Here is a 19,269-nt window from a genome sequence, read left to right as displayed (position 1 = left end):
AACTTTCACGTGAATTCGCAAGATAAACGCTTTCTGCAGGCAGCACTCACCACTGATGAGAAGAATATTAAAGGCAACGAATAAAAAGCGAAATAACTGCATCGAGCACTGCTTATGAACAGCCGGCAGTGCCTCAGTTTCGGTATGTGGTTTCTCAGGGTTAAGAGAAGGCGAATGCACTAAACAAAAGAACATCGGGAAACCAAGCACCAACTCATAACGAAAAGATTGCACAATATACTGCAAGCAAAATTTCCAGAAGACGGATACTGAAGACGCCGCAGACAAAAGAATTATTCTATGCAGTAACGAATATCTAGGAAGCGTGAATTGCATGTGCTGCTCCACCACACAACTTCTTTTGATACTGTTTTACTTATTCTAAATTTTCATTACCTCATCGTCTCTAGAATACTGTGCGGTTATCACCTGGTTTCCAACAGCGATAGTAGTAAGTAAATCGACTACAAAGTCTTTCAAAGTAGGTCAGACACAAAAAAAAAAAATCGGAGCTGCGTGTAGCTCATGTCATTCTGCTTTCAATCGTGAATCTCCGGCTGGGAGTAGTGGCGTACTTCTGTAATCCAAGCTTCTGGGAGGCCGTTGTGTGGGAGAGATCTGGAAACAACTACAGATTCGACCGTTCCACGAGCTCAGGAACGGCCGCGATGCCTTCATCGAGCTCTGCAGATCGACAGATGATAGTGTGGAAATTTCGGCAAGCGGTGGCTAAGGGTTAAGAGAAGCCAAACGCACTAAACACAAGAAAGTCGGGAAACCGAAGCACACAACTCATAACGAAAAGATTGCGGAATGCAGTGCGAAAGCAAAACTTCGAGAAGACCAACTCTGAAGCCATCGGCGAGCTAGGAATTATTCCGCACAAGAAGCGATCATGTAGGAAGAGCGAGCCGAAGCTGTCGCTCGACCACACAATAAATTTTTGCTTAATCCCAATTTGCAGTACCGGTTCGACACTAGAATACTGCGCCTTGGTTCTTCCAAAAGCGATAGTAATAAACACGTCCACTGCAGTGTCATTTGGGGCAGTGAGTCAGACATGGGGAGGATATGAGGCGGGTGGAATATGCAACGACAGGGGCATTGCAGGGCGGCCGCCGACTCCTTGGGCTGTGGCGCACCGGTGCCGGCGGCGGCCTGGCTGGGCTGCTGGTGCCTCCATGTAGAGCTGCCGCCGAGCCCAGGCACCGTGCCGCTAACGAAGCGATTGCCTTTGGTGACATCTTTTGCAATAACGACTGCGCGAATCGACGGTATCTCGTAAGGAAGGAAAGAGCAGCAGCTGCCGCCGAGCCCAGGCGCCGTGCCTAACACGCAGAAGGTCCCCGGCTCGATTGCGGGCGGAAACCCGTTTTCGTCGCACTCAGCAAGACACTTGCTACGATCTCTACTGTGACCATTTAAATCAACTTCAAACGTTCCATCAGCAGGGTGCACATGGCTCAAATGAAACATGAAACGGTTTCAGAACTGGTTGTCGGATTTTAGCGCTGACTTGGAGGCCTGGAAATGCGCGAAACAGCCGCCGCCATGCGATTTGTTACCGCACCGTTGTACAAAACGCAAGGGCTCGCCCGGGATTTGAACCCGGGACCTCCTGCACCCGAAGCAGGAATCATACCCCTAGACCAACGAGCCTATTCGTTCCGAAAACGCACTGCATGTGAATGACGCCACCTTTGATGGTCTCACCATGTAGGGCTGCAGCTCAGCCAGCGTTCTCCCTGTCTGTCGCGGTTGGGTTGTTTCCATCGACGTCTTTTACTACAGGAACTTCACGAATCGGAGGGAGCTCATAGCCGATGCCCTTGCTAACACAGAAGACAAACTGTTGCTATTACGAGTCTCCGGGTAGTACATGAAAAGAACCGTCGTTTCCGTGGTGTAGCGGTTATCACGTCTGCTTTACACGCAGAAGGTCCCCGGTTCGATCCCGGTCGCGAACACAACAATTTTAACCTATATTTCGGATTTCATTTCCGAGATGACCTCACGTCCGCGTATGCAGAGACAAGCAATGTCGTATGCTAGACGGATATGGCGTCATTTTACCGTCAAATACTGTTGCTCTCTTATTGCACCGGTATTTGGTAACTGAGAACGCCCCTAGTTCCATTATGGCTGGCAAAATTTATAATCCGGTTCTTCAGGGCTACTTCAAGTGCGCTTGCTACTGGCTTTCCTGAGCTCACCCTACTCGCCTTGTCACAGCTCTGTCAAAGTGTGATGCTAACTAATAATGAGAAACTCTTAGCCACGCTCAATCTTACATGCCACCCCTTGGTTGTTGCCGTCGCTAGTAAGATGAGGGTAGACTGTCGCACAATTAAGCTGAATCTCCACTCACGGTGCACATATCCCGCAAAGACAACCTTGTTTTCCGTTGCATGCAAAATTACCGTCTGCTTTTCTACCGAATTCCACCTACGTACTTTACTGGTGCCGCATTCTTGTTATATCCACGTGCTATAACAGGCGTCTACTCTTCATTGAGGAGCTGCAACCGGGGCTGAGTTCCACCTACTCTTCAGCACGGTCAAAATGGCAGGGCTCGTCCGGGATTTGAACCCGGGACCTCCTGCACCCAAAGCAGGAATCATACCCCTAGACCAACGAGCCACCTGGCTGGAGCAGTCAAGTTAATCCCAAGTAGTGCGCCTCACAGGGAACACAAACTTTCACGTGAATTCGCAAGATAAACGCTTTCTGCAGGCAGCACTCACCACTGATGAGAAGAATATTAAAGGCAACGAATAAAAAGCGAAATAACTGCATCGAGCACTGCTTATGAACAGCCGGCAGTGCCTCAGTTTCGGTATGTGGTTTCTCAGGGTTAAGAGAAGGCGAATGCACTAAACAAAAGAACATCGGGAAACCAAGCACCAACTCATAACGAAAAGATTGCACAATATACTGCAAGCAAAATTTCCAGAAGACGGATACTGAAGACGCCGCAGACAAAAGAATTATTCTATGCAGTAACGAATATCTAGGAAGCGTGAATTGCATGTGCTGCTCCACCACACAACTTCTTTTGATACTGTTTTACTTATTCTAAATTTTCATTACCTCATCGTCTCTAGAATACTGTGCGGTTATCACCTGGTTTCCAACAGCGATAGTAGTAAGTAAATCGACTACAAAGTCTTTCAAAGTAGGTCAGACACAAAAAAAAAAAAATCGGAGCTGCGTGTAGCTCATGTCATTCTGCTTTCAATCGTGAATCTCCGGCTGGGAGTAGTGGCGTACTTCTGTAATCCAAGCTTCTGGGAGGCCGTTGTGTGGGAGAGATCTGGAAACAACTACAGATTCGACCGTTCCACGAGCTCAGGAACGGCCGCGATGCCTTCATCGAGCTCTGCAGATCGACAGATGATAGTGTGGAAATTTCGGCAAGCGGTGGCTAAGGGTTAAGAGAAGCCAAACGCACTAAACACAAGAAAGTCGGGAAACCGAAGCACACAACTCATAACGAAAAGATTGCGGAATGCAGTGCGAAAGCAAAACTTCGAGAAGACCAACTCTGAAGCCATCGGCGAGCTAGGAATTATTCCGCACAAGAAGCGATCATGTAGGAAGAGCGAGCCGAAGCTGTCGCTCGACCACACAATAAATTTTTGCTTAATCCCAATTTGCAGTACCGGTTCGACACTAGAATACTGCGCCTTGGTTCTTCCAAAAGCGATAGTAATAAACACGTCCACTGCAGTGTCATTTGGGGCAGTGAGTCAGACATGGGGAGGATATGAGGCGGGTGGAATATGCAACGACAGGGGCATTGCAGGGCGGCCGCCGACTCCTTGGGCTGTGGCGCACCGGTGCCGGCGGCGGCCTGGCTGGGCTGCTGGTGCCTCCATGTAGAGCTGCCGCCGAGCCCAGGCACCGTGCCGCTAACGAAGCGATTGCCTTTGGTGACATCTTTTGCAATAACGACTGCGCGAATCGACGGTATCTCGTAAGGAAGGAAAGAGCAGCAGCTGCCGCCGAGCCCAGGCGCCGTGCCTAACACGCAGAAGGTCCCCGGCTCGATTGCGGGCGGAAACCCGTTTTCGTCGCACTCAGCAAGACACTTGCTACGATCTCTACTGTGACCATTTAAATCAACTTCAAACGTTCCATCAGCAGGGTGCACATGGCTCAAATGAAACATGAAACGGTTTCAGAACTGGTTGTCGGATTTTAGCGCTGACTTGGAGGCCTGGAAATGCGCGAAACAGCCGCCGCCATGCGATTTGTTACCGCACCGTTGTACAAAACGCAAGGGCTCGCCCGGGATTTGAACCCGGGACCTCCTGCACCCGAAGCAGGAATCATACCCCTAGACCAACGAGCCTATTCGTTCCGAAAACGCACTGCATGTGAATGACGCCACCTTTGATGGTCTCACCATGTAGGGCTGCAGCTCAGCCAGCGTTCTCCCTGTCTGTCGCGGTTGGGTTGTTTCCATCGACGTCTTTTACTACAGGAACTTCACGAATCGGAGGGAGCTCATAGCCGATGCCCTTGCTAACACAGAAGACAAACTGTTGCTATTACGAGTCTCCGGGTGGTACATGAAAAGAACCGTCGTTTCCGTGGTGTAGCGGTTATCACGTCTGCTTTACACGCAGAAGGTCCCCGGTTCGATCCCGGGCGCGAACACAACAATTTTAACCTATATTTCGGATTTCATTTCCGAGATGACCTCACGTCCGCGTATGCAGAGACAAGCAATGTCGTATGCTAGACGGATATGGCGTCATTTTACGGTCAAATACTGTTGCTCTCTTATTGCACCGGTATTTGGTAACTGAGAACGCCCCTAGCTCCATTATGGCTGGCAAAATTTATAATCCGGTTCTTCAGGGCTACTTCAAGTGCGCTTGCTACTGGCTTTCCTGAGCTCACCCTACTCGCCTTGTCACAGCTCTGTCAAAGTGTGATGCTAACTAATAATGAGAAACTCTTAGCCACGCTCAATCTTACATGCCACCCCTTGGTTGTTGCCGTCGCTAGTAAGATGAGGGTAGACTGTCGCACAATTAAGCTGAATCTCCACTCACGGTGCACATATCCCGCAAAGACAACCTTGTTTTCCGTTGCATGCAAAATTACCGTCTGCTTTTCTACCGAATTCCACCTACGTACTTTACTGGTGCCGCATTCTTGTTATATCCACGTGCTATAACAGGCGTCTACTCTTCATTGAGGAGCTGCAACCGGGGCTGAGTTCCACCTACTCTTCAGCACGGTCAAAATGGCAGGGCTCGTCCGGGATTTGAACCCGGGATCTCCTGCACCCAAAGCAGGAATCATACCCCTAGACCAACGAGCCACCTGGCTGGAGCAGTCAAGTTAATCCCAAGTAGTGCGCCTCACAGGGAACACAAACTTTCACGTGAATTCGCAAGATAAACGCTTTCTGCAGGCAGCACTCACCACTGATGAGAAGAATATTAAAGGCAACGAATAAAAAGCGAAATAACTGCATCGAGCACTGCTTATGAACAGCCGGCAGTGCCTCAGTTTCGGTATGTGGTTTCTCAGGGTTAAGAGAAGGCGAATGCACTAAACAAAAGAACATCGGGAAACCAAGCACCAACTCATAACGAAAAGATTGCACAATATACTGCAAGCAAAATTTCCAGAAGACGGATACTGAAGACGCCGCAGACAAAAGAATTATTCTATGCAGTAACGAATATCTAGGAAGCGTGAATTGCATGTGCTGCTCCACCACACAACTTCTTTTGATACTGTTTTACTTATTCTAAATTTTCATTACCTCATCGTCTCTAGAATACTGTGCGGTTATCACCTGGTTTCCAACAGCGATAGTAGTAAGTAAATCGACTACAAAGTCTTTCAAAGTAGGTCAGACACAAAAAAAAAAATCGGAGCTGCGTGTAGCTCATGTCATTCTGCTTTCAATCGTGAATCTCCGGCTGGGAGTAGTGGCGTACTTCTGTAATCCAAGCTTCTGGGAGGCCGTTGTGTGGGAGAGATCTGGAAACAACTACAGATTCGACCGTTCCACGAGCTCAGGAACGGCCGCGATGCCTTCATCGAGCTCTGCAGATCGACAGATGATAGTGTGGAAATTTCGGCAAGCGGTGGCTAAGGGTTAAGAGAAGCCAAACGCACTAAACACAAGAAAGTCGGGAAACCGAAGCACACAACTCATAACGAAAAGATTGCGGAATGCAGTGCGAAAGCAAAACTTCGAGAAGACCAACTCTGAAGCCATCGGCGAGCTAGGAATTATTCCGCACAAGAAGCGATCATGTAGGAAGAGCGAGCCGAAGCTGTCGCTCGACCACACAATAAATTTTTGCTTAATCCCAATTTGCAGTACCGGTTCGACACTAGAATACTGCGCCTTGGTTCTTCCAAAAGCGATAGTAATAAACACGTCCACTGCAGTGTCATTTGGGGCAGTGAGTCAGACATGGGGAGGATATGAGGCGGGTGGAATATGCAACGACAGGGGCATTGCAGGGCGGCCGCCGACTCCTTGGGCTGTGGCGCACCGGTGCCGGCGGCGGCCTGGCTGGGCTGCTGGTGCCTCCATGTAGAGCTGCCGCCGAGCCCAGGCACCGTGCCGCTAACGAAGCGATTGCCTTTGGTGACATCTTTTGCAATAACGACTGCGCGAATCGACGGTATCTCGTAAGGAAGGAAAGAGCAGCAGCTGCCGCCGAGCCCAGGCGCCGTGCCTAACACGCAGAAGGTCCCCGGCTCGATTGCGGGCGGAAACCCGTTTTCGTCGCACTCAGCAAGACACTTGCTACGATCTCTACTGTGACCATTTAAATCAACTTCAAACGTTCCATCAGCAGGGTGCACATGGCTCAAATGAAACATGAAACGGTTTCAGAACTGGTTGTCGGATTTTAGCGCTGACTTGGAGGCCTGGAAATGCGCGAAACAGCCGCCGCCATGCGATTTGTTACCGCACCGTTGTACAAAACGCAAGGGCTCGCCCGGGATTTGAACCCGGGACCTCCTGCACCCGAAGCAGGAATCATACCCCTAGACCAACGAGCCTATTCGTTCCGAAAACGCACTGCATGTGAATGACGCCACCTTTGATGGTCTCACCATGTAGGGCTGCAGCTCAGCCAGCGTTCTCCCTGTCTGTCGCGGTTGGGTTGTTTCCATCGACGTCTTTTACTACAGGAACTTCACGAATCGGAGGGAGCTCATAGCCGATGCCCTTGCTAACACAGAAGACAAACTGTTGCTATTACGAGTCTCCGGGTGGTACATGAAAAGAACCGTCGTTTCCGTGGTGTAGCGGTTATCACGTCTGCTTTACACGCAGAAGGTCCCCGGTTCGATACCGGGCGCGAACACAACAATTTTAACCTATATTTCGGATTTCATTTCCGAGATGACCTCACGTCCGCGTATGCAGAGACAAGCAATGTCGTATGCTAGACGGATATGGCGTCATTTTACGGTCAAATACTGTTGCTCTCTTATTGCACCGGTATTTGGTAACTGAGAACGCCCCTAGCTCCATTATGGCTGGCAAAATTTATAATCCGGTTCTTCAGGGCTACTTCAAGTGCGCTTGCTACTGGCTTTCCTGAGCTCACCCTACTCGCCTTGTCACAGCTCTGTCAAAGTGTGATGCTAACTAATAATGAGAAACTCTTAGCCACGCTCAATCTTACATGCCACCCCTTGGTTGTTGCCGTCGCTAGTAAGATGAGGGTAGACTGTCGCACAATTAAGCTGAATCTCCACTCACGGTGCACATATCCCGCAAAGACAACCTTGTTTTCCGTTGCATGCAAAATTACCGTCTGCTTTTCTACCGAATTCCACCTACGTACTTTACTGGTGCCGCATTCTTGTTATATCCACGTGCTATAACAGGCGTCTACTCTTCATTGAGGAGCTGCAACCGGGGCTGAGTTCCACCTACTCTTCAGCACGGTCAAAATGGCAGGGCTCGTCCGGTATTTGAACCCGGGATCTCCTGCACCCAAAGCAGGAATCATACCCCTAGACCAACGAGCCACCTGGCTGGAGCAGTCAAGTTAATCCCAAGTAGTGCGCCTCACAGGGAACACAAACTTTCACGTGAATTCGCAAGATAAACGCTTTCTGCAGGCAGCACTCACCACTGATGAGAAGAATATTAAAGGCAACGAATAAAAAGCGAAATAACTGCATCGAGCACTGCTTATGAACAGCCGGCAGTGCCTCAGTTTCGGTATGTGGTTTCTCAGGGTTAAGAGAAGGCGAATGCACTAAACAAAAGAACATCGGGAAACCAAGCACCAACTCATAACGAAAAGATTGCACAATATACTGCAAGCAAAATTTCCAGAAGACGGATACTGAAGACGCCGCAGACAAAAGAATTATTCTATGCAGTAACGAATATCTAGGAAGCGTGAATTGCATGTGCTGCTCCACCACACAACTTCTTTTGATACTGTTTTACTTATTCTAAATTTTCATTACCTCATCGTCTCTAGAATACTGTGCGGTTATCACCTGGTTTCCAACAGCGATAGTAGTAAGTAAATCGACTACAAAGTCTTTCAAAGTAGGTCAGACACAAAAAAAAAAATCGGAGCTGCGTGTAGCTCATGTCATTCTGCTTTCAATCGTGAATCTCCGGCTGGGAGTAGTGGCGTACTTCTGTAATCCAAGCTTCTGGGAGGCCGTTGTGTGGGAGAGATCTGGAAACAACTACAGATTCGACCGTTCCACGAGCTCAGGAACGGCCGCGATGCCTTCATCGAGCTCTGCAGATCGACAGATGATAGTGTGGAAATTTCGGCAAGCGGTGGCTAAGGGTTAAGAGAAGCCAAACGCACTAAACACAAGAAAGTCGGGAAACCGAAGCACACAACTCATAACGAAAAGATTGCGGAATGCAGTGCGAAAGCAAAACTTCGAGAAGACCAACTCTGAAGCCATCGGCGAGCTAGGAATTATTCCGCACAAGAAGCGATCATGTAGGAAGAGCGAGCCGAAGCTGTCGCTCGACCACACAATAAATTTTTGCTTAATCCCAATTTGCAGTACCGGTTCGACACTAGAATACTGCGCCTTGGTTCTTCCAAAAGCGATAGTAATAAACACGTCCACTGCAGTGTCATTTGGGGCAGTGAGTCAGACATGGGGAGGATATGAGGCGGGTGGAATATGCAACGACAGGGGCAATGCAGGGCGGCCGCCGACTCCTTGGGCTGTGGCGCACCGGTGCCGGCGGCGGCCTGGCTGGGCTGCTGGTGCCTCCATGTAGAGCTGCCGCCGAGCCCAGGCACCGTGCCGCTAACGAAGCGATTGCCTTTGGTGACATCTTTTGCAATAACGACTGCGCGAATCGACGGTATCTCGTAAGGAAGGAAAGAGCAGCAGCTGCCGCCGAGCCCAGGCGCCGTGCCTAACACGCAGAAGGTCCCCGGCTCGATTGCGGGCGGAAACCCGTTTTCGTCGCACTCAGCAAGACACTTGCTACGATCTCTACTGTGACCATTTAAATCAACTTCAAACGTTCCATCAGCAGGGTGCACATGGCTCAAATGAAACATGAAACGGTTTCAGAACTGGTTGTCGGATTTTAGCGCTGACTTGGAGGCCTGGAAATGCGCGAAACAGCCGCCGCCATGCGATTTGTTACCGCACCGTTGTACAAAACGCAAGGGCTCGCCCGGGATTTGAACCCGGGACCTCCTGCACCCGAAGCAGGAATCATACCCCTAGACCAACGAGCCTATTCGTTCCGAAAACGCACTGCATGTGAATGACGCCACCTTTGATGGTCTCACCATGTAGGGCTGCAGCTCAGCCAGCGTTCTCCCTGTCTGTCGCGGTTGGGTTGTTTCCATCGACGTCTTTTACTACAGGAACTTCACGAATCGGAGGGAGCTCGTAGCCGATGCCCTTGCTAACACAGAAGACAAACTGTTGCTATTACGAGTCTCCGGGTGGTACATGAAAAGAACCGTCGTTTCCGTGGTGTAGCGGTTATCACGTCTGCTTTACACGCAGAAGGTCCCCGGTTCGATCCCGGGCGCGAACACAACAATTTTAACCTATATTTCGGATTTCATTTCCGAGATGACCTCACGTCCGCGTATGCAGAGACAAGCAATGTCGTATGCTAGACGGATATGGCGTCATTTTACGGTCAAATACTGTTGCTCTCTTATTGCACCGGTATTTGGTAACTGAGAACGCCCCTAGCTCCATTATGGCTGGCAAAATTTATAATCCGGTTCTTCAGGGCTACTTCAAGTGCGCTTGCTACTGGCTTTCCTGAGCTCACCCTACTCGCCTTGTCACAGCTCTGTCAAAGTGTGATGCTAACTAATAATGAGAAACTCTTAGCCACGCTCAATCTTACATGCCACCCCTTGGTTGTTGCCGTCGCTAGTAAGATGAGGGTAGACTGTCGCACAATTAAGCTGAATCTCCACTCACGGTGCACATATCCCGCAAAGACAACCTTGTTTTCCGTTGCATGCAAAATTACCGTCTGCTTTTCTACCGAATTCCACCTACGTACTTTACTGGTGCCGCATTCTTGTTATATCCACGTGCTATAACAGGCGTCTACTCTTCATTGAGGAGCTGCAACCGGGGCTGAGTTCCACCTACTCTTCAGCACGGTCAAAATGGCAGGGCTCGTCCGGGATTTGAACCCGGGACCTCCTGCACCCAAAGCAGGAATCATACCCCTAGACCAACGAGCCACCTGGCTGGAGCAGTCAAGTTAATCCCAAGTAGTGCGCCTCACAGGGAACACAAACTTTCACGTGAATTCGCAAGATAAACGCTTTCTGCAGGCAGCACTCACCACTGATGAGAAGAATATTAAAGGCAACGAATAAAAAGCGAAATAACTGCATCGAGCACTGCTTATGAACAGCCGGCAGTGCCTCAGTTTCGGTATGTGGTTTCTCAGGGTTAAGAGAAGGCGAATGCACTAAACAAAAGAACATCGGGAAACCAAGCACCAACTCATAACGAAAAGATTGCACAATATACTGCAAGCAAAATTTCCAGAAGACGGATACTGAAGACGCCGCAGACAAAAGAATTATTCTATGCAGTAACGAATATCTAGGAAGCGTGAATTGCATGTGCTGCTCCACCACACAACTTCTTTTGATACTGTTTTACTTATTCTAAATTTTCATTACCTCATCGTCTCTAGAATACTGTGCGGTTATCACCTGGTTTCCAACAGCGATAGTAGTAAGTAAATCGACTACAAAGTCTTTCAAAGTAGGTCAGACACAAAAAAAAAAATCGGAGCTGCGTGTAGCTCATGTCATTCTGCTTTCAATCGTGAATCTCCGGCTGGGAGTAGTGGCGTACTTCTGTAATCCAAGCTTCTGGGAGGCCGTTGTGTGGGAGAGATCTGGAAACAACTACAGATTCGACCGTTCCACGAGCTCAGGAACGGCCGCGATGCCTTCATCGAGCTCTGCAGATCGACAGATGATAGTGTGGAAATTTCGGCAAGCGGTGGCTAAGGGTTAAGAGAAGCCAAACGCACTAAACACAAGAAAGTCGGGAAACCGAAGCACACAACTCATAACGAAAAGATTGCGGAATGCAGTGCGAAAGCAAAACTTCGAGAAGACCAACTCTGAAGCCATCGGCGAGCTAGGAATTATTCCGCACAAGAAGCGATCATGTAGGAAGAGCGAGCCGAAGCTGTCGCTCGACCACACAATAAATTTTTGCTTAATCCCAATTTGCAGTACCGGTTCGACACTAGAATACTGCGCCTTGGTTCTTCCAAAAGCGATAGTAATAAACACGTCCACTGCAGTGTCATTTGGGGCAGTGAGTCAGACATGGGGAGGATATGAGGCGGGTGGAATATGCAACGACAGGGGCAATGCAGGGCGGCCGCCGACTCCTTGGGCTGTGGCGCACCGGTGCCGGCGGCGGCCTGGCTGGGCTGCTGGTGCCTCCATGTAGAGCTGCCGCCGAGCCCAGGCACCGTGCCGCTAACGAAGCGATTGCCTTTGGTGACATCTTTTGCAATAACGACTGCGCGAATCGACGGTATCTCGTAAGGAAGGAAAGAGCAGCAGCTGCCGCCGAGCCCAGGCGCCGTGCCTAACACGCAGAAGGTCCCCGGCTCGATTGCGGGCGGAAACCCGTTTTCGTCGCACTCAGCAAGACACTTGCTACGATCTCTACTGTGACCATTTAAATCAACTTCAAACGTTCCATCAGCAGGGTGCACATGGCTCAAATGAAACATGAAACGGTTTCAGAACTGGTTGTCGGATTTTAGCGCTGACTTGGAGGCCTGGAAATGCGCGAAACAGCCGCCGCCATGCGATTTGTTACCGCACCGTTGTACAAAACGCAAGGGCTCGCCCGGGATTTGAACCCGGGACCTCCTGCACCCGAAGCAGGAATCATACCCCTAGACCAACGAGCCTATTCGTTCCGAAAACGCACTGCATGTGAATGACGCCACCTTTGATGGTCTCACCATGTAGGGCTGCAGCTCAGCCAGCGTTCTCCCTGTCTGTCGCGGTTGGGTTGTTTCCATCGACGTCTTTTACTACAGGAACTTCACGAATCGGAGGGAGCTCATAGCCGATGCCCTTGCTAACACAGAAGACAAACTGTTGCTATTACGAGTCTCCGGGTGGTACATGAAAAGAACCGTCGTTTCCGTGGTGTAGCGGTTATCACGTCTGCTTTACACGCAGAAGGTCCCCGGTTCGATCCCGGGCGCGAACCAACAATTTTAACCTATATTTTGGATTTCATTTCCGAGATGACCTCACGTCCGCGTATGCAGAGACAAGCAATGTCGTATGCTAGACGGATATGGCGTCATTTTACGGTCAAATACTGTTGCTCTCTTATTGCACCGGTATTTGGTAACTGAGAACGCCCCTAGCTCCATTATGGCTGGCAAAATTTATAATCCGGTTCTTCAGGGCTACTTCAAGTGCGCTTGCTACTGGCTTTCCTGAGCTCACCCTACTCGCCTTGTCACAGCTCTGTCAAAGTGTGATGCTAACTAATAATGAGAAACTCTTAGCCACGCTCAATCTTACATGCCACCCCTTGGTTGTTGCCGTCGCTAGTAAGATGAGGGTAGACTGTCGCACAATTAAGCTGAATCTCCACTCACGGTGCACATATCCCGCAAAGACAACCTTGTTTTCCGTTGCATGCAAAATTACCGTCTGCTTTTCTACCGAATTCCACCTACGTACTTTACTGGTGCCGCATTCTTGTTATATCCACGTGCTATAACAGGCGTCTACTCTTCATTGAGGAGCTGCAACCGGGGCTGAGTTCCACCTACTCTTCAGCACGGTCAAAATGGCAGGGCTCGTCCGGGATTTGAACCCGGGACCTCCTGCACCCAAAGCAGGAATCATACCCCTAGACCAACGAGCCACCTGGCTGGAGCAGTCAAGTTAATCCCAAGTAGTGCGCCTCACAGGGAACACAAACTTTCACGTGAATTCGCAAGATAAACGCTTTCTGCAGGCAGCACTCACCACTGATGAGAAGAATATTAAAGGCAACGAATAAAAAGCGAAATAACTGCATCGAGCACTGCTTATGAACAGCCGGCAGTGCCTCAGTTTCGGTATGTGGTTTCTCAGGGTTAAGAGAAGGCGAATGCACTAAACAAAAGAACATCGGGAAACCAAGCACCAACTCATAACGAAAAGATTGCACAATATACTGCAAGCAAAATTTCCAGAAGACGGATACTGAAGACGCCGCAGACAAAAGAATTATTCTATGCAGTAACGAATATCTAGGAAGCGTGAATTGCATGTGCTGCTCCACCACACAACTTCTTTTGATACTGTTTTACTTATTCTAAATTTTCATTACCTCATCGTCTCTAGAATACTGTGCGGTTATCACCTGGTTTCCAACAGCGATAGTAGTAAGTAAATCGACTACAAAGTCTTTCAAAGTAGGTCAGACACAAAAAAAAAAAATCGGAGCTGCGTGTAGCTCATGTCATTCTGCTTTCAATCGTGAATCTCCGGCTGGGGTAGTGGCGTACTTCTGTAATCCAGGCTTCTGGGAGGCCGTTGTGTGGGAGAGATCTGGAAACAACTACAGATTCGACCGTTCCACGAGCTCAGGAACGGCCGCGATGCCTTCATCGAGCTCTGCAGATCGACAGATGATAGTGTGGAAATTTCGGCAAGCGGTGGCTAAGGGTTAAGAGAAGCCAAACGCACTAAACACAAGAAAGTCGGGAAACCGAAGCACACAACTCATAACGAAAAGATTGCGGAATGCAGTGCGAAAGCAAAACTTCGAGAAGACCAACTCTGAAGCCATCGGCGAGCTAGGAATTATTCCGCACAAGAAGCGATCATGTAGGAAGAGCGAGCCGAAGCTGTCGCTCGACCACACAATAAATTTTTGCTTAATCCCAATTTGCAGTACCGGTTCGACACTAGAATACTGCGCCTTGGTTCTTCCAAAAGCGATAGTAATAAACACGTCCACTGCAGTGTCATTTGGGGCAGTGAGTCAGACATGGGGAGGATATGAGGCGGGTGGAATATGCAACGACAGGGGCATTGCAGGGCGGCCGCCGACTCCTTGGGCTGTGGCGCACCGGTGCCGGCGGCGGCCTGGCTGGGCTGCTGGTGCCTCCATGTAGAGCTGCCGCCGAGCCCAGGCACCGTGCCGCTAACGAAGCGATTGCCTTTGGTGACATCTTTTGCAATAACGACTGCGCGAATCGACGGTATCTCGTAAGGAAGGAAAGAGCAGCAGCTGCCGCCGAGCCCAGGCGCCGTGCCTAACACGCAGAAGGTCCCCGGCTCGATTGCGGGCGGAAACCCGTTTTCGTCGCACTCAGCAAGACACTTGCTACGATCTCTACTGTGACCATTTAAATCAACTTCAAACGTTCCATCAGCAGGGTGCACATGGCTCAAATGAAACATGAAACGGTTTCAGAACTGGTTGTCGGATTTTAGCGCTGACTTGGAGGCCTGGAAATGCGCGAAACAGCCGCCGCCATGCGATTTGTTACCGCACCGTTGTACAAAACGCAAGGGCTCGCCCGGGATTTGAACCCGGGACCTCCTGCACCCGAAGCAGGAATCATACCCCTAGACCAACGAGCCTATTCGTTCCGAAAACGCACTGCATGTTAATGACGCCACCTTTGATGGTCTCACCATGTAGGGCTGCAGCTCAGCCAGCGTTCTCCCTGTCTGTCGCGGTTGGGTTGTTTCCATCGACGTCTTTTACTACAGGAACTTCACGAATCGGAGGGAGCTCATAGCCGATGCCCTTGCTAACACAGAAGACAAACTGTTGCTATTACGAGTCTCCGGGTGGTACATGAAAAGAACCGTCGTTTCCGTGGTGTAGCGGTTATCACGTCTGCTTTACACGCAGAAGGTCCCCGGTTCGATCCCGGGCGCGAACACAACAATTTTAACCTATATTTCGGATTTCATTTCCGAGATGACCTCACGTCCGCGTATGCAGAGACAAGCAATGTCGTATGCTAGACGGATATGGCGTCATTTTACGGTCAAATACTGTTGCTCTCTTATTGCACCGGTATTTGGTAACTGAGAACGCCCCTAGCTCCATTATGGCTGGCAAAATTTATAATCCGGTTCTTCAGGGCTACTTCAAGTGCGCTTGCTACTGGCTTTCCTGAGCTCACCCTACTCGCCTTGTCACAGCTCTGTCAAAGTGTGATGCTAACTAATAATGAGAAACTCTTAGCCACGCTCAATCTTACATGCCACCCCTTGGTTGTTGCCGTCGCTAGTAAGATGAGGGTAGACTGTCGCACAATTAAGCTGAATCTCCACTCACGGTGCACATATCCCGCAAAGACAACCTTGTTTTCCGTTGCATGCAAAATTACCGTCTGCTTTTCTACCGAATTCCACCTACGTACTTTACTGGTGCCGCATTCTTGTTATATCCACGTGCTATAACAGGCGTCTACTCTTCATTGAGGAGCTGCAACCGGGGCTGAGTTCCACCTACTCTTCAGCACGGTCAAAATGGCAGGGCTCGTCCGGGATTTGAACCCGGGACCTCCTGCACCCAAAGCAGGAATCATACCCCTAGACCAACGAGCCACCTGGCTGGAGCAGTCAAGTTAATCCCAAGTAGTGCGCCTCACAGGGAACACAAACTTTCACGTGAATTCGCAAGATAAACGCTTTCTGCAGGCAGCACTCACCACTGATGAGAAGAATATTAAAGGCAACGAATAAAAAGCGAAATAACTGCATCGAGCACTGCTTATGAACAGCCGGCAGTGCCTCAGTTTCGGTATGTGGTTTCTCAGGGTTAAGAGAAGGCGAATGCACTAAACAAAAGAACATCGGGAAACCAAGCACCAACTCATAACGAAAAGATTGCACAATATACTGCAAGCAAAATTTCCAGAAGACGGATACTGAAGACGCCGCAGACAAAAGAATTATTCTATGCAGTAACGAATATCTAGGAAGCGTGAATTGCATGTGCTGCTCCACCACACAACTTCTTTTGATACTGTTTTACTTATTCTAAATTTTCATTACCTCATCGTCTCTAGAATACTGTGCGGTTATCACCTGGTTTCCAACAGCGATAGTAGTAAGTAAATCGACTACAAAGTCTTTCAAAGTAGGTCAGACACAAAAAAAAAAAATCGGAGCTGCGTGTAGCTCATGTCATTCTGCTTTCAATCGTGAATCTCCGGCTGGGAGTAGTGGCGTACTTCTGTAATCCAAGCTTCTGGGAGGCCGTTGTGTGGGAGAGATCTGGAAACAACTACAGATTCGACCGTTCCACGAGCTCAGGAACGGCCGCGATGCCTTCATCGAGCTCTGCAGATCGACAGATGATAGTGTGGAAATTTCGGCAAGCGGTGGCTAAGGGTTAAGAGAAGCCAAACGCACTAAACACAAGAAAGTCGGGAAACCGAAGCACACAACTCATAACGAAAAGATTGCGGAATGCAGTGCGAAAGCAAAACTTCGAGAAGACCAACTCTGAAGCCATCGGCGAGCTAGGAATTATTCCGCACAAGAAGCGATCATGTAGGAAGAGCGAGCCGAAGCTGTCGCTCGACCACACAATAAATTTTTGCTTAATCCCAATTTGCAGTACCGGTTCGACACTAGAATACTGCGCCTTGGTTCTTCCAAAAGCGATAGTAATAAACACGTCCACTGCAGTGTCATTTGGGGCAGTGAGTCAGACATGGGGAGGATATGAGGCGGGTGGAATATGCAACGACAGGGGCATTGCAGGGCGGCCGCCGACTCCTTGGGCTGTGGCGCACCGGTGCCGGCGGCGGCCTGGCTGGGCTGCTGGTGCCTCCATGTAGAGCTGCCGCCGAGCCCAGGCACCGTGCCGCTAACGAAGCGATTGCCTTTGGTGACATCTTTTGCAATAACGACTGCGCGAATCGACGGTATCTCGTAAGGAAGGAAAGAGCAGCAGCTGCCGCCGAGCCCAGGCGCCGTGCCTAACACGCAGAAGGTCCCCGGCTCGATTGCGGGCGGAAACCCGTTTTCGTCGCACTCAGCAAGACACTTGCTACGATCTCTACTGTGACCATTTAAATCAACTTCAAACGTTCCATCAGCAGGGTGCACATGGCTCAAATGAAACATGAAACGGTTTCAGAACTGGTTGTCGGATTTTAGCGCTGACTTGGAGGCCTGGAAATGCGCGAAACAGCCGCCGCCATGCGATTTGTTACCGCACCGTTGTACAAAACGCAAGGGCTCGCCCGGGATTTGAACCCGGGACCTCCTGCACCCGAAGCAGGAATCATACCCCTAGACCAACGAGCCTATTCGTTCCGAAAACGCACTGCATGTTAATGACGCCACCTTTGATGGTCTCACCATGTAGGGCTGCAGCTCAGCCAGCGTTCTCCCTGTCTGTCGCGGTTGGGTTGTTTCCATCGACGTCTTTTACTACAGGAACTTCACGAATCGGAGGGAGCTCGTAGCCGATGCCCTTGCTAACACAGAAGACAAACTGTTGCTATTACGAGTCTCCGGGTGGTACATGAAAAGAACCGTCGTTTCCGTGGTGTAGCGGTTATCACGTCTGCTTTACACGCAGAAGGTCCCCGGTTCGATCCCGGGCGCGAACACAACAATTTTAACCTATATTTCGGATTTCATTTCCGAGATGACCTCACGTCCGCGTATGCAGAGACAAGCAATGTCGTATGCTAGACGGATATGGCGTCATTTTACGGTCAAATACTGTTGCTCTCTTATTGCACCGGTATTTGGTAACTGAGAACGCCCCTAGCTCCATTATGGCTGGCAAAATTTATAATCCGGTTCTTCAGGGCTACTTCAAGTGCGCTTGCTACTGGCTTTCCTGAGCTCACCCTACTCGCCTTGTCACAGCTCTGTCAAAGTGTGATGCTAACTAATAATGAGAAACTCTTAGCCACGCTCAATCTTACATGCCACCCCTTGGTTGTTGCCGTCGCTAGTAAGATGAGGGTAGACTGTCGCACAATTAAGCTGAATCTCCACTCACGGTGCACATATCCCGCAAAGACAACCTTGTTTTCCGTTGCATGCAAAATTACCGTCTGCTTTTCTACCGAATTCCACCTACGTACTTTACTGGTGCCGCATTCTTGTTATATCCACGTGCTATAACAGGCGTCTACTCTTCATTGAGGAGCTGCAACCGGGGCTGAGTTCCACCTACTCTTCAGCACGGTCAAAATGGCAGGGCTCGTCCGGGATTTGAACCCGGGACCTCCTGCACCCAAAGCAGGAATCATACCCCTAGACCAACGAGCCACCTGGCTGGAGCAGTCAAGTTAATCCCAAGTAGTGCGCCTCACAGGGAACACAAACTTTCACGTGAATTCGCAAGATAAACGCTTTCTGCAGGCAGCACTCACCACTGATGAGAAGAATATTAAAGGCAACGAATAAAAAGCGAAATAACTGCATCGAGCACTGCTTATGAACAGCCGGCAGTGCCTCAGTTTCGGTATGTGGTTTCTCAGGGTTAAGAGAAGGCGAATGCACTAAACAAAAGAACATCGGGAAACCAAGCACCAACTCATAACGAAAAGATTGCACAATATACTGCAAGCAAAATTTCCAGAAGACGGATACTGAAGACGCCGCAGACAAAAGAATTATTCTATGCAGTAACGAATATCTAGGAAGCGTGAATTGCATGTGCTGCTCCACCACACAACTTCTTTTGATACTGTTTTACTTATTCTAAATTTTCATTACCTCATCGTCTCTAGAATAC

The 19,269-nt window shown here is 49.6% G+C and overlaps 21 non-coding genes across 21 annotated transcripts; 7 read left to right on the top strand and 14 right to left on the bottom strand.

The window, feature by feature from the left end:
• Nucleotides 1-1,587: 1,587 nt before the first annotated feature.
• Nucleotides 1,588-1,659, bottom strand: Trnap-cgg. Its single transcript has one exon. It is a non-coding gene; the product is annotated as a tRNA-Pro (tRNA).
• Nucleotides 1,660-1,894: 235 nt separating this feature from the next.
• Trnav-uac lies at nt 1,895-1,967 on the top strand. The gene has a single exon. It is a non-coding gene; the product is annotated as a tRNA-Val (tRNA).
• A 601-nt stretch (nt 1,968-2,568) lies between these two features.
• Nucleotides 2,569-2,640, bottom strand: Trnap-ugg. The gene has a single exon. It is a non-coding gene; the product is annotated as a tRNA-Pro (tRNA).
• Nucleotides 2,641-4,282: 1,642 nt separating this feature from the next.
• On the bottom strand, nt 4,283-4,354 carry Trnap-cgg. Its single transcript has one exon. It is a non-coding gene; the product is annotated as a tRNA-Pro (tRNA).
• Nucleotides 4,355-4,589: 235 nt separating this feature from the next.
• On the top strand, nt 4,590-4,662 carry Trnav-uac. Its single transcript has one exon. It is a non-coding gene; the product is annotated as a tRNA-Val (tRNA).
• Nucleotides 4,663-5,263: 601 nt separating this feature from the next.
• Nucleotides 5,264-5,335, bottom strand: Trnap-ugg. The gene has a single exon. It is a non-coding gene; the product is annotated as a tRNA-Pro (tRNA).
• A 1,640-nt stretch (nt 5,336-6,975) lies between these two features.
• Trnap-cgg lies at nt 6,976-7,047 on the bottom strand. Its single transcript has one exon. It is a non-coding gene; the product is annotated as a tRNA-Pro (tRNA).
• Nucleotides 7,048-7,282: 235 nt separating this feature from the next.
• Trnav-uac lies at nt 7,283-7,355 on the top strand. The gene has a single exon. It is a non-coding gene; the product is annotated as a tRNA-Val (tRNA).
• Nucleotides 7,356-7,956: 601 nt separating this feature from the next.
• Trnap-ugg lies at nt 7,957-8,028 on the bottom strand. Its single transcript has one exon. It is a non-coding gene; the product is annotated as a tRNA-Pro (tRNA).
• A 1,640-nt stretch (nt 8,029-9,668) lies between these two features.
• Nucleotides 9,669-9,740, bottom strand: Trnap-cgg. Its single transcript has one exon. It is a non-coding gene; the product is annotated as a tRNA-Pro (tRNA).
• A 235-nt stretch (nt 9,741-9,975) lies between these two features.
• On the top strand, nt 9,976-10,048 carry Trnav-uac. The gene has a single exon. It is a non-coding gene; the product is annotated as a tRNA-Val (tRNA).
• Nucleotides 10,049-10,649: 601 nt separating this feature from the next.
• Nucleotides 10,650-10,721, bottom strand: Trnap-ugg. Its single transcript has one exon. It is a non-coding gene; the product is annotated as a tRNA-Pro (tRNA).
• Nucleotides 10,722-12,361: 1,640 nt separating this feature from the next.
• On the bottom strand, nt 12,362-12,433 carry Trnap-cgg. Its single transcript has one exon. It is a non-coding gene; the product is annotated as a tRNA-Pro (tRNA).
• A 235-nt stretch (nt 12,434-12,668) lies between these two features.
• Nucleotides 12,669-12,741, top strand: Trnav-uac. Its single transcript has one exon. It is a non-coding gene; the product is annotated as a tRNA-Val (tRNA).
• A 600-nt stretch (nt 12,742-13,341) lies between these two features.
• Nucleotides 13,342-13,413, bottom strand: Trnap-ugg. Its single transcript has one exon. It is a non-coding gene; the product is annotated as a tRNA-Pro (tRNA).
• Nucleotides 13,414-15,053: 1,640 nt separating this feature from the next.
• Nucleotides 15,054-15,125, bottom strand: Trnap-cgg. The gene has a single exon. It is a non-coding gene; the product is annotated as a tRNA-Pro (tRNA).
• Nucleotides 15,126-15,360: 235 nt separating this feature from the next.
• Trnav-uac lies at nt 15,361-15,433 on the top strand. Its single transcript has one exon. It is a non-coding gene; the product is annotated as a tRNA-Val (tRNA).
• Nucleotides 15,434-16,034: 601 nt separating this feature from the next.
• Nucleotides 16,035-16,106, bottom strand: Trnap-ugg. The gene has a single exon. It is a non-coding gene; the product is annotated as a tRNA-Pro (tRNA).
• Nucleotides 16,107-17,747: 1,641 nt separating this feature from the next.
• Nucleotides 17,748-17,819, bottom strand: Trnap-cgg. Its single transcript has one exon. It is a non-coding gene; the product is annotated as a tRNA-Pro (tRNA).
• A 235-nt stretch (nt 17,820-18,054) lies between these two features.
• On the top strand, nt 18,055-18,127 carry Trnav-uac. Its single transcript has one exon. It is a non-coding gene; the product is annotated as a tRNA-Val (tRNA).
• A 601-nt stretch (nt 18,128-18,728) lies between these two features.
• Trnap-ugg lies at nt 18,729-18,800 on the bottom strand. The gene has a single exon. It is a non-coding gene; the product is annotated as a tRNA-Pro (tRNA).
• Between the last annotated feature and the right edge of the window lie 469 nt (nt 18,801-19,269).

This window comes from Schistocerca piceifrons, unplaced genomic scaffold, assembly GCF_021461385.2.
Source record: "Schistocerca piceifrons isolate TAMUIC-IGC-003096 unplaced genomic scaffold, iqSchPice1.1 HiC_scaffold_527, whole genome shotgun sequence".
NCBI classification, from domain to species: domain Eukaryota; kingdom Metazoa; phylum Arthropoda; class Insecta; order Orthoptera; family Acrididae; genus Schistocerca; species Schistocerca piceifrons.
Note: the sequence above shows the minus strand (reverse complement) of the source record. Positions and strands in the feature narration are given on the sequence as shown.